The following is a 10,898-nucleotide window of genomic DNA, read 5'->3' as shown; positions in this document are numbered from 1 at the left end:
AAAAAAAAAAAAAGATATGAAAAGTTCTGAGTGTTAGTTCATGTGGTTTATTAACATAGGACTCTGCGACTGTGTTTTTACAATTATAAGCCCACAAATCACCGGTGCTCTCTGTTTAAGCTTACAAGCTGTGGTCAGTGATGAGTTATCTTTCTTTACATAGGAATACACTGTTTTTTATAAATGAACTCCTTACAATATCGTTTCTTCATAATCCTCATAGGCATTATGCTGGAAATTGCTTCTGTGGCCACATAAGCTTGGAAAATGCTTTTCAAAATAAACTTAAATGGGCTTACAAAAGAGTTTCATAATGGTGCTCACTGTATTGTGGTACTCGGTACATGTGTGGAGGTGCTAGGGAATATGTAGCCCTTCTCAGGTTCCTGTAACTTTATTCTCTAAAGAGCCTTTGGATACTAGTATGACATGGAGCATGCTTTGAGAAATATTATCTTGCAAAACTCTTACGGGAACAAAAAACCATGAGGGTAAATATTCTTAAATAAAAATTACCTCACCTTACTGATATTACACGAGAGTGTCTTGAAAGTCTGAAAGTTATTATTTTCATAATGCTGATTTACTTTCTAAGAATTCTAATTTCAAGAGCTTTTCTTAGCATGTCCCTCTGTGGCTGTATGTGCATTCCCCTTAATGCACAGAACAGAGAGCCAGGCTCATGCCCTAGAAACAGGCTCTGTTTCTCCTAGTGAAATGTAAGCCACTAGGAGTGAGCGCCCAAGTTGTTTTTAAATAGAATGGGTATGGTCATGCTTTCTTTAGCCCTGAAAGTCTGATTTGGTTGGCCCGTGAATTGGTATCTCATAAAACACACATAAGTGTCACCTTTGAGCTCTGGAGTCTCTAGATATGATAAATTATTAAATTGAATAACTTAGAACTCAACTCAGTAGGTGAAGTCAGTAAGTAAAGGGTCATTTATACTTTCTTTAAAAAAATAGTAAATAAATATCTATGAAAATGCATTATAAGATAGTTTAGAAATACTCATTTTTAAGAAACTTTTTTTGGGAGATCATTTTCCATGTCTTAACACTAATTTTCCTCTTCAATGTTTCTCTGCCCCTTTCTGAGTTGCTCTCTGTTCACGTTCCTGGTGTGTGTGTGTGTGTGTGTGTGTGTGTGTGTGTGTGTGTGTGTGTGTGTTTTCGTGAGCATGTGAGCATGTGTGAGAGCTTGTTGCTCACACATACACACCTGCCTGCACCCCTGTGTCTTTGTCTCTGTGTGACTTTGCCTCCTACTGCCACATGCATGTGGTGTCTCCATCGGCTCAGCTGGGCTCCTCTCAGCTTCCTGCAGTTTACACAGGTGTCTGGCTCTTTGGCCTGGCCTGGTCGGCTTCCTCCAATTCTCGAGGGCGCCTCTGGCATGCATCGTCTCCTCCAGCCCATGCATTCTGTCTGTCTTCCTTCTGTCCCACAAGGACAGGAATACCAAAGGCTGTCCAGACAGATGGTTTGGAGTCCTGATAATGGGCGTGCCCCTGGGAGAAACCTCCTCCAAGACTCTGTGGTACTTTTCACAGTAAAGGCAGGCAGAGGGGACTGCATGCAGTTCTAGCACGGCTTCCTGTCAGCCAACCTTATCTCCCCCTCTCCACCTCCCTCCTGGCTCCTTTTGTGCTGGCCTCATTTCCAACAACTTCCTCCTACATTTTGCTAAATTTTCTCACTCCCTGCTCCATGTTTTGAAAAACCATCCCTCTTTTCTTTCTTACTCAAAGTTTTTTTGATGGGGAAATTGAAACTACGGATTGTAAAGTAGCTGGGGGAAGATCTGAGGTTATGAGATTTGCATTGGGGTGACTTCTGTTAGTGTCCAAAGGATAGGATTGTGTGCAGATGTCTTTCTTGTCTTAAATCTGTATACAAATATTAGATATTTCAGTGTGGCTCTTTTCAAGAATTTCACTCCAAACAATGGACAAATTTGAATGCATTCCCCAGACCTTGGGTTTCATACTAGAAAGTTACACAGCCAAAGCTAAGGTGAAAAACCAAAACAACACAAACTAACCAACCAACCAAACAACCCCCCCCCCCAAATCCTTCTAATAATATTTCCAAGCAAAGCTGTCATTTGAATGGATTCCACAAAATCTCTCAGGGTTTCTTTAGGGGCACTGCTCTATGATTAAGAAGATCAGGCTCCCAGGAGACCTTAGGGTAGTGTGTGTGTTCACAGTGCATGGGGGGATCCGGTCAGGCAGTCATATGTGGTAAGAGTGTAATGACAGCCTTGCACCTCTTGCTCTGCCTGCCCTTCCTGACCCAAGCTCAAACTCCGCCTGCTATGCCAAGCTCACATCTCAGGCTCCCTCTGTCTCCACGCTCTCCTGTTCTCTCACAGTTCAGCACTTGGGGCACCCATTTGCCTTTAGCCCAGCAAGCTTCACCTCTTCTGTTTATTTCCTCAGCTAGACCGCTCAGAAGACACTCCCCAAGCACTGTACACAGGGGGCATCTAGCAATCTCCTTTTAACCCGCCTTAGTGAATTTGATGGGTGAGATCCGCTGGGGTTTGTGAAGATATTGGTTTAGATGCAACTGAGAGTGCCAGACCTTGGCAGAGTATGAACAGAACAGGTCAATCACAACTGTATCCACGACAAAAACTCCCCAGGAGCCTGGAGTACAGGAAAAGAAGATTCCTTAATGGAAATGTAAATCTTCAAAAAGAGAAACAATCTGTCCAAAGGCAGGCATGCTAAGAGCATCCCTTCTGGAGACAGTTATCTTCTTTCTCTCTTTTCTGAAGGAATCCCTCGCCCCCAGTGTGTCAGTGTGTGTGTGTGTGTGTGTGTGTGTGTGTGTGTGTGTGAGTGTGAGTGGGGGTGGAGAGGGAGAAGGAGAGGGAGAGGGAGAGGCTATTTCTGGTAAAGTCCTCAGCTTTAGGGGCGTTGAGTTGTCAACGTTGCTATTGTGTGGTAAGGTGGAATTTCTGTTCTTAGTTAAATATCTTCCAGGTTGCGCTATATTGCAACTTGACTGTTGGAAAGTTCAGTGTCCCATTTCCCATATTTGAAGTTCATTTACTTAATATTTCAGATGAAGGCTACCTTTGTGTGTTCTCTCTAGAGGGCAACTCAAGGGGACTTCCTAATTCTGTCAGGATCCTAGCAAACAGTCTATTAAGACAATAGGCCCTCAGAGACTTCTAGAATCCTGCCGGGTTCAGTGGAAGCTTCTAAGGATGGCAAGCGCGCATTCTCAGTAGTTGTAGATAATTGTACTGTTTAAACAGTGCTCTCACCCTCCAAAGTGGGCCTGCAGAGGCTCCCTGGTCTTTGCTCCTGTTCTGAGGGTTTTCTCTGCATAACTTTGCGTTTCCCAGAAACAATGGTAAGATGAAACCATCCAACTTCAACTGTGCTTCTCAAGTCTGGACTTCTAGAGTGAATCTTAATTTCTATTATTTCAACACCCCATGACCCCAGGAAGTTGAAGAGGTCAGAGTAGATCACCCAAGGATGTACCCACTAAAGCTCAGCCAGCTGAGTGAGTGGGAAGTGGGAGAGAGAGTAGGGGGGGCAGTATGGTTGGTCTACAGCAGTAATTCCCAACACTTGCAGACCACTGAGCCAGAGTATCTGAGAGTGGTGTCCAGGGAGTCCAACTAAGCATGCTCTCCAGGACAGACAGGAGCATTTCAGCCACAGATGTTGAAAGTTCTGATTAAAGGGCTCAGGGATCATCTGTTATGAATGTGGAGTTTTACCCATAGTCTCAGGCGACCTACTTACAGTCTTTATATAGCATCAAACACTTGCTGAGCCTAGAACAGTTGGGAATCTACGTTCCAAGACCAGGGCAGTGGGAAATACACCAGTTGAGTTTGTCACAGAGTTAAACACCACAGTGAAAGCAAGTGTGACCTTGGGTTCTTGAGACGTCTTGGGATTCCGGGGTTTCTTTGGACCAAACTCGAGAATATTATGGGGTTTTTGTACACAGTGATATTTGCCAATTATTTAGACAGAATCACATGGAAAATTATTAACAATGTAATGTTTAATTCATATGTTTGCTCTTTTATTATAGACCACAAGTTCCTCATATGTGTTGTGTTTAGGGCTAAGGTTTGTGCTTGAGAGGCACAGAAAGGCAGAAATGATGGGAATTTTAGTAGTTCTGTTTGCTTGTTTGTTTTTCAAGACAGGGTTTCACTGTAACTGAGTCCTGGATGTCCTGGAACTCACTCTGTACACCAGGTTGGCCTTGAACTCAAAGATCCACCTACCTGCACCTCCCTAGTGATGAGATTAAAGACATATACCACCACTGCTTGGCAGGCTGATAGTTCCTAGGTACCATTTATTTATTAAAAAACAAAACAAAACAAGAAAGAACATTGGATTGTTTTCTGGTTATACTATAAAAAGAATTAAACCTGAAAGTTTGTAAGCAGAATTTCTTAAAGTCACATTTTTATTTAAAAAGCAAAAATTTTAAAAATCTCTTATATATATATATATATATATATATATGCTTATATATACATACATATATATATATATATATACGTTTACTCCGATTTTTAATTTTTTTTTGTCTTAGAATCTAGATCTCACAAGATCATATTTTATTGGCTTAGCAGTCAGAATACCTTGGATTTGAATTCCAATTCTACCACAAACTGGCTACATAAGCTCACGTGGGTTATTATGCTTCTTATATTTGGTTTTTATTTGTACAAAACAAGGCACACAGCAACACGTGCGTCTCTCTCATCAGATTCTGGTGGTGTTGGAATGAGAGTGCTTTTATGTGCTTAGCACAGTCCTTTTTTGCATAAGACAGATGTTCATTCCACACCTGTTGAAGAAACTATTATTCTACTGAAGTATGCTTTACAATGCATTACAAAAGTCTCCTTTAGGAAATAGGTTCTATGTCTGTGCCTTCTTTTTATTTAACCAGCAGCTATAAAATTGCTTCGGTTGCTTTTTCTATACTCTGTAAGTGTTTCACATCTGGGCCTTGGAATGTGTGTATGATGTGTTTTTCAGGTAAAAGCATCAATTATTAGAGAAAAATATATGCACTCACCCCATGTTCCCTGTGCTTATTCTCTGTCCCCAAATTAGGTAAACATATTGTGATATTATTGTAGTTTGCTTTAAGTTATTGCTCTTATATTAACCATCATCTTTTGGGGATTGGGACCCAGACTTTTCACGAAGCACCCATGTGGGGATGCTTTTAGGCACTATGTTTGCCTTGAAATTTTTTTTCCAGTCTGTGTCTTCACTCTAAAAATGAAAATTAGGCAGCAGATGTCATGAGACCTTTTCCTCGTCTCTAACTGTTCTCACTCCCTCCACACCTGACATTAGATGCATGTGCCTGCTAGTGACCCTTGGTTTCTTCTATGACTCATTGTTAATCATTATAAGGAATGGCTCCATCAGTTCATAAATTTGAAGGAAACTCAATTTCCCACACAGTCTGTTAAATGATCATCAGCAAGCTGTTTGAGTTGTTTCATAAGCTCCCAAACTCTCATTATTTGGCAGAGTTTTGAGGCAATATTGACCAACAAATTTACATATTCCTGGTTGATCCAAACGAGTACTTCTCTATTGGATAGCATGTGTAACTGGACTTGGAAGCATCTTGTCCACAAACTAAATATTTAAAATCCAAACCCATTAAGTAAGTGCAGTCTTTATCTACATCTTGTGTTGTAATGGGAATGAACTTCGAAGAATTCTACTCGTTATGAGGTCAGCATCCCTTCCCAAGCATCTACTGTAAACCAAGATCACTTAGCTAAAGACCTCTGTAAACAGACATCAATCCACCAGATGGGGGCCTGTCACCAAATCACAGAGCACAGAACGGTTGCCAAAATCTGCAACACCCTTGTTGTGTAAGGCAGAGAGTCGTCACTCAGGAAATCACAAGTTGTGTGCATGCATACACAGGTGTGTAAAGCTGCATTTTAAATTTCTGTAGGCATATACTTACAGTATCAGGAGACATGAATGTTTGAATGAAGCCACCAAAAGTAGGCCAAGTGTCAATCCTATCTGACATTCTGTCAAGAAGAGATTTTTGGTGTGTTCTTCAGCTTGTGGGTGAGACCTGTAGTTTGGGTGGTTGGAGGGTAGCATGTTATTTTATTGCTGAAATAAAGGGCATAATCTACTGATCATATTCATGTGTGATACATATTAATTTGATAAGTTCAGTCTTCTTTATTCCTTCATGTAAGAAACTGATGTCTTGAATGTTCATGGAAATAAAATTATAGAAATTCAAATAATAAGAAATGCTATGCTCCTGCCCACAAATTTATTTCCTTCAATATTCTCTTGTATTCTTTTAGAACCAATCCTTAAGGAGTAATTTACATATGGTGATTCACATGATGCCATAGAAGAATTCTTAAAATTATGCTGAGCAAACAGAGCCAGATACAAAATGTGATGTGCCAAAATTGTCCTGTCTAGTTGACTGTCTACAATCAAACAGTTGCCAATGGTCATCATTATATGGAATGTTCCCATCACATCAGGGTCCCTTCTTTGTACCCCATTATAGTCAAACTTTCCCTTCTCCCCACCCTTGGTAACTGCCGATATGTTTTTGGTTTTACTTTTTATTTTCTAATAATTGTACATAAAAGGAGTTAGATACTTTTCACCTTTTGTACCTGGCTCTGCTCTGCATGATTTTAAGAATTCTTCTATGGCATCGTGTAAATCATTCATTCATTCACTTTTACTGCTCAGTTGTATTTTGTTGTGTGTATAAACCATAGCTTGCTTACTCATCCAATAGTTGATGGACATCTGTGTTATAAATGGTTTTTAGATTATTGCTGTCAGGCATTAGCTTATTATACAACATTCTTGTACAAGTCTTTTGGTAAAACTGTGTTTTGCACCTTTGATATTGGATCAAAAGCTAAGTGAGAGTTTTCATTGTTCAGCATCTTTTCTTGAACTTGGTCTGGCAGATAAGTTTACATTTTGTACATCTGGTGTGTATAGTAATCCACATGGTTTCAATTTGTATTTTCCTAATGATAAAGGATTTTCATTAACTATTTGACATCCAATATTCTCTGAGAAAGTATCTATTAACATTTTTAACATTATAATTAGGTTGTGTTTTTTTATTGTTGAATCATAATGTTTGTTTGTCTGCCCAGGACACAAGTTTACGACAAGATACATATTTTATCAGTTCTCTTAGCCTGCTACTTCTTTTTCCTGCTCTTAACATTGTGTTTCAATGGATAAGATCTAATTTGGTTGAAAATCATTTATTACCTTTGTCTTTTATGATTGTGCTTTCTTGTGTTGTATCAAAGTTTTCCCCCTAATTCAAGAGCACAGATTTTTCTCGTATTCTCTTGCTTAATTTCAGTTTTTAATGTGAGATCTAGGATTCGCTGAGAGAAAATTTGGGGTCTAAGAAGAAAGCTCAACACTGTTTTTATACTTAGTTGTATAACCACTTTAGGGATCTTGACCAAAACTACCTGTTGCTCATGGGATCTCCTGGGTCTTGGAATCTCCTGGAAAATCAACTGACCTCACACCTGCAGAGAGCATTATACCTGAACTCTTCTGTTTCATTTTTTTTTGCATGCTTGATCTTAAGTAAAGATTATGGTAACTTGATTTGTACCAATCTTCTCTCTTGATGTTATGCTGGAGTCTTTTCTCCACCTCATGGCCATGATTTTTTTTTTGCTTTCTTGGACACACAGAGCCTATTGTTGACATCTCTTTAATCTCCTCTGCTCAATCACATCCTTTCTGTGACTTCTGTGGTCCTCTCAGCTGGTTGATTCCCTTTGGGCTGTGAATCCTGTATCACCCATGCTTCACATCCGAGGTAATTTGTAATTGGATAACATGCATAGTGGAGTTTTCACTATTGATTGCTTGGTATTCTATAGTTTTCACTATAGATTTGTTTGGTATTCGTTTAAATAGCGTTTTGAACACTTAGGATTATGCAGTGCTGGGGCTGGGCTTGCGGGCTATGTAGTCAGATGTTGAGTCCTGTAACCCAAGATCAGGTTGCAATCTGGACATGAGCATTCTATTGACCAATGTGCTGTGAAGAGTGTTCCCCAATAATCTCAGGTTGGGTAATAAAAGACTAGAGCCTGTGATTGGTCAAGGGAGAGAGGAAGGCCAGACTTGAGATTGAGTAGGGGTTCTCGGGTAGAGACCATAAAGGGAAGGAAGAGAAAAGAAAAGAAGGAGGTCACCATTAGGAGGGATAAGCCAGGAGCAGATGGCCAAGAGAAGAGCACCCTGAGGACAGACAACTACAGCAGAAGCTGCCCAGGAGACACTAATTTGGTGAGTAACATTTATGTGGATTTTATCAGGGTGGAAGGTCAGGATCACTCAGGGCCTGCCCAGCATAATGCCAACAGCTTATTAATAAATTACAGTGTTTCTTGGTAGCAAGACAGGCAAGAGTGGGGCAGAAAGTCCCCATAAGGTTGCTTGAATAATGCAGATTACAATGAATCTTTCGAGGCATTGTACTGTTTAGTTTGGGGATACAGTGAGTACAAGGTTCTATGTGCCCCGTCATCTACCTGATATAGCAGGCATTACCCCCGCCACTGCAACAGGCAAAGAATCAAGATGACAGCTGAGGGTCCCCACTCCAGGGGCTGTCCTGGACACATCTGTTGAGAGAATCTTTCCTCTGCCTTGTGCCTGACAGGTAAGTATTCAGCTTGCTCTTTTAAGTGTTCTTCTAAATGCAGCTGCTCATTATATTGCTATCCCCGGATGTACCAGGACCAAATATTCAAAGAAAACCTGAAATAGCCAGTTTCTGTTTCATGCTCTCTGCAGAAGTCCACTTTAATTGTGTGTGTGTGTGCCTTCATTCTTACGAGATATATATATATATATGTATATATACAGACAGATATATATATGTCTGTACTTTTAAAAAGTTTTTCTGTGTGTGGGTGTGCACAGGAATTTACAGGTGGATATGTGCATGTGTGTATGTGTGTGGTAAAGGGAAACCTTGATTATTGTTCTCAGGTGTTACCTAACTCCTTTTGCTTTCTTTCTTGTTTTTCTTTTCCTTTTTTCTTTGTTTTTGTTTTTGTTTTTAGACAAACTCTCTCAGTGGCTAAGCTGGCTGGCTATTGAGCCTTGGAGTGCACCTGCCTCTGGCTCTAGGGTTGCGACAGCAGCCCTCAGGCTCACGAGGCAAGTATATGGCTGCCTCTTAGCTCCCTGTTCTCTCGAGTTTCAGTTCACTAGACATGACCTGACAAGTTGCCCCTATGATGAGTATGAGCTTCCTTTTTCTAACGTCATCTTCCTTTGCCCTCTTCTGATGACAGACTCATTTTTCTACAGTGTCCTTCTTGATCCACCTGCTGTCAACTGAACCTCCTCTTGAGTCTGAATTTTTATGATGAAGGTGATCTTGGCCTCCCCTGGTACCACACTTGCTGACACAGTCTGCCTCCCACCTTTTCTCCTCCTACTTTTCTGTGTCAGGGCTGATAATCACACTCTTCACTGTGAGACTAAGTGTTTTCTATGAGTTTTGAAAACTCTACGTTTCAGAATAAATATTTCTACATACGCATTGTTTATCATAAAGCCCGTAGTTATAAAATAATTGGGTTTTATTCTTTGTGTTCTTTTTACTGTGCAACCCCAGTCCACTTCAACAGAACACTTTGGGGCTGAGAGATGTCTCAGCAGCCAAGAGCATTTACTGATATTGTAGAGGACCTGGGTTAAGTTCCTAGCACCCACATGGTAACTCCAGTTCCAGAGAATCTGAGCCCCTCTTCTGACCTCCATGGGTCATTTTATAATAGACATATATACAGGCAAAAACTCATACACAGCTCTCTCTTCTTGCCTGCTTGCTTTGTGGGACTGAGCAACTGCTAGATACTTGGACTTGTGTTCACAGCTGCTGCTGACCATTGTTGGGAGTTGGACTACAGATTGTAAGTTATCAACAAATCCCTTTACCATATAAAGACTACCATAAGTTCTGTCACTCTAGAGAACCCTGACCAATACAGAAGTTGGTACCTGGAGAAGTTCTAGAGGAAAGTGGCTGGATATAAAATTAACTCAAATAAGTTGCCTTTATACATATGATAAATGGGCTGAGAAAGAAAATAGGAGGACACACCCAGGATCAGAGGTGAGCAGGAGCCAACATCTGTCCCAACACTGGGAATAACTGGGACCAGCGGGACCAGGCACACAAGAACTCCGCTAGCCCAGTGACTTGGGTTCCTTCCAGTCTGTCTGGGCTGGGGTACAGAGCAGACCTTGGGCACATGCTCTGCAGTCAGTCCCACAACACCCAGAGGAAGCTCCACTCCCAGGCGCTCTGACACACAAAGGATCAGAAGTGAGCAGGAACCAACATCTGTCCCAACACTGGGAGTAACTGGGACCAGCAGGACCGGCACACAGGAACTCCGCCAGCCCAGTGACTCTGGTTTCTTCCAGTCTGTCTGGGTTAGTGTTCTGAGCAGACCTTGGGCACAAGCTCTGCAGCCAGTCCCACAACACACAGAGAAAGCCACACTCCCAGGTGATCTAACAAGCCCAGGATCCCAGAATCACAGGATCACAGAGTCAGCTTGACTCTGAGGAGTTCTGACACAACCAGGATCACAGGAAGGACAAGATCCAGTCAGATTTAGCAAGGGCAGGTAGCACTAGAGTTAACCAGATGGAGGGGAGCACAAACCAAGGTCACTTGCCATCATCAAAACCCAATTCTCCCACCATAGCAAGTCCTGGACACACCATCACACTAGAAAAAGAAGATTCAGATATAAAATCACTTATCAGGATGATGATACAGGACCTTAAGAAAGACATAAGTAGCACC

The sequence above is a fragment of the Mastomys coucha genome, unplaced genomic scaffold (genome assembly GCF_008632895.1).
Source record: "Mastomys coucha isolate ucsf_1 unplaced genomic scaffold, UCSF_Mcou_1 pScaffold9, whole genome shotgun sequence".
NCBI classification, from domain to species: Eukaryota; Metazoa; Chordata; class Mammalia; order Rodentia; family Muridae; genus Mastomys; species Mastomys coucha.
Note: the sequence above shows the minus strand (reverse complement) of the source record.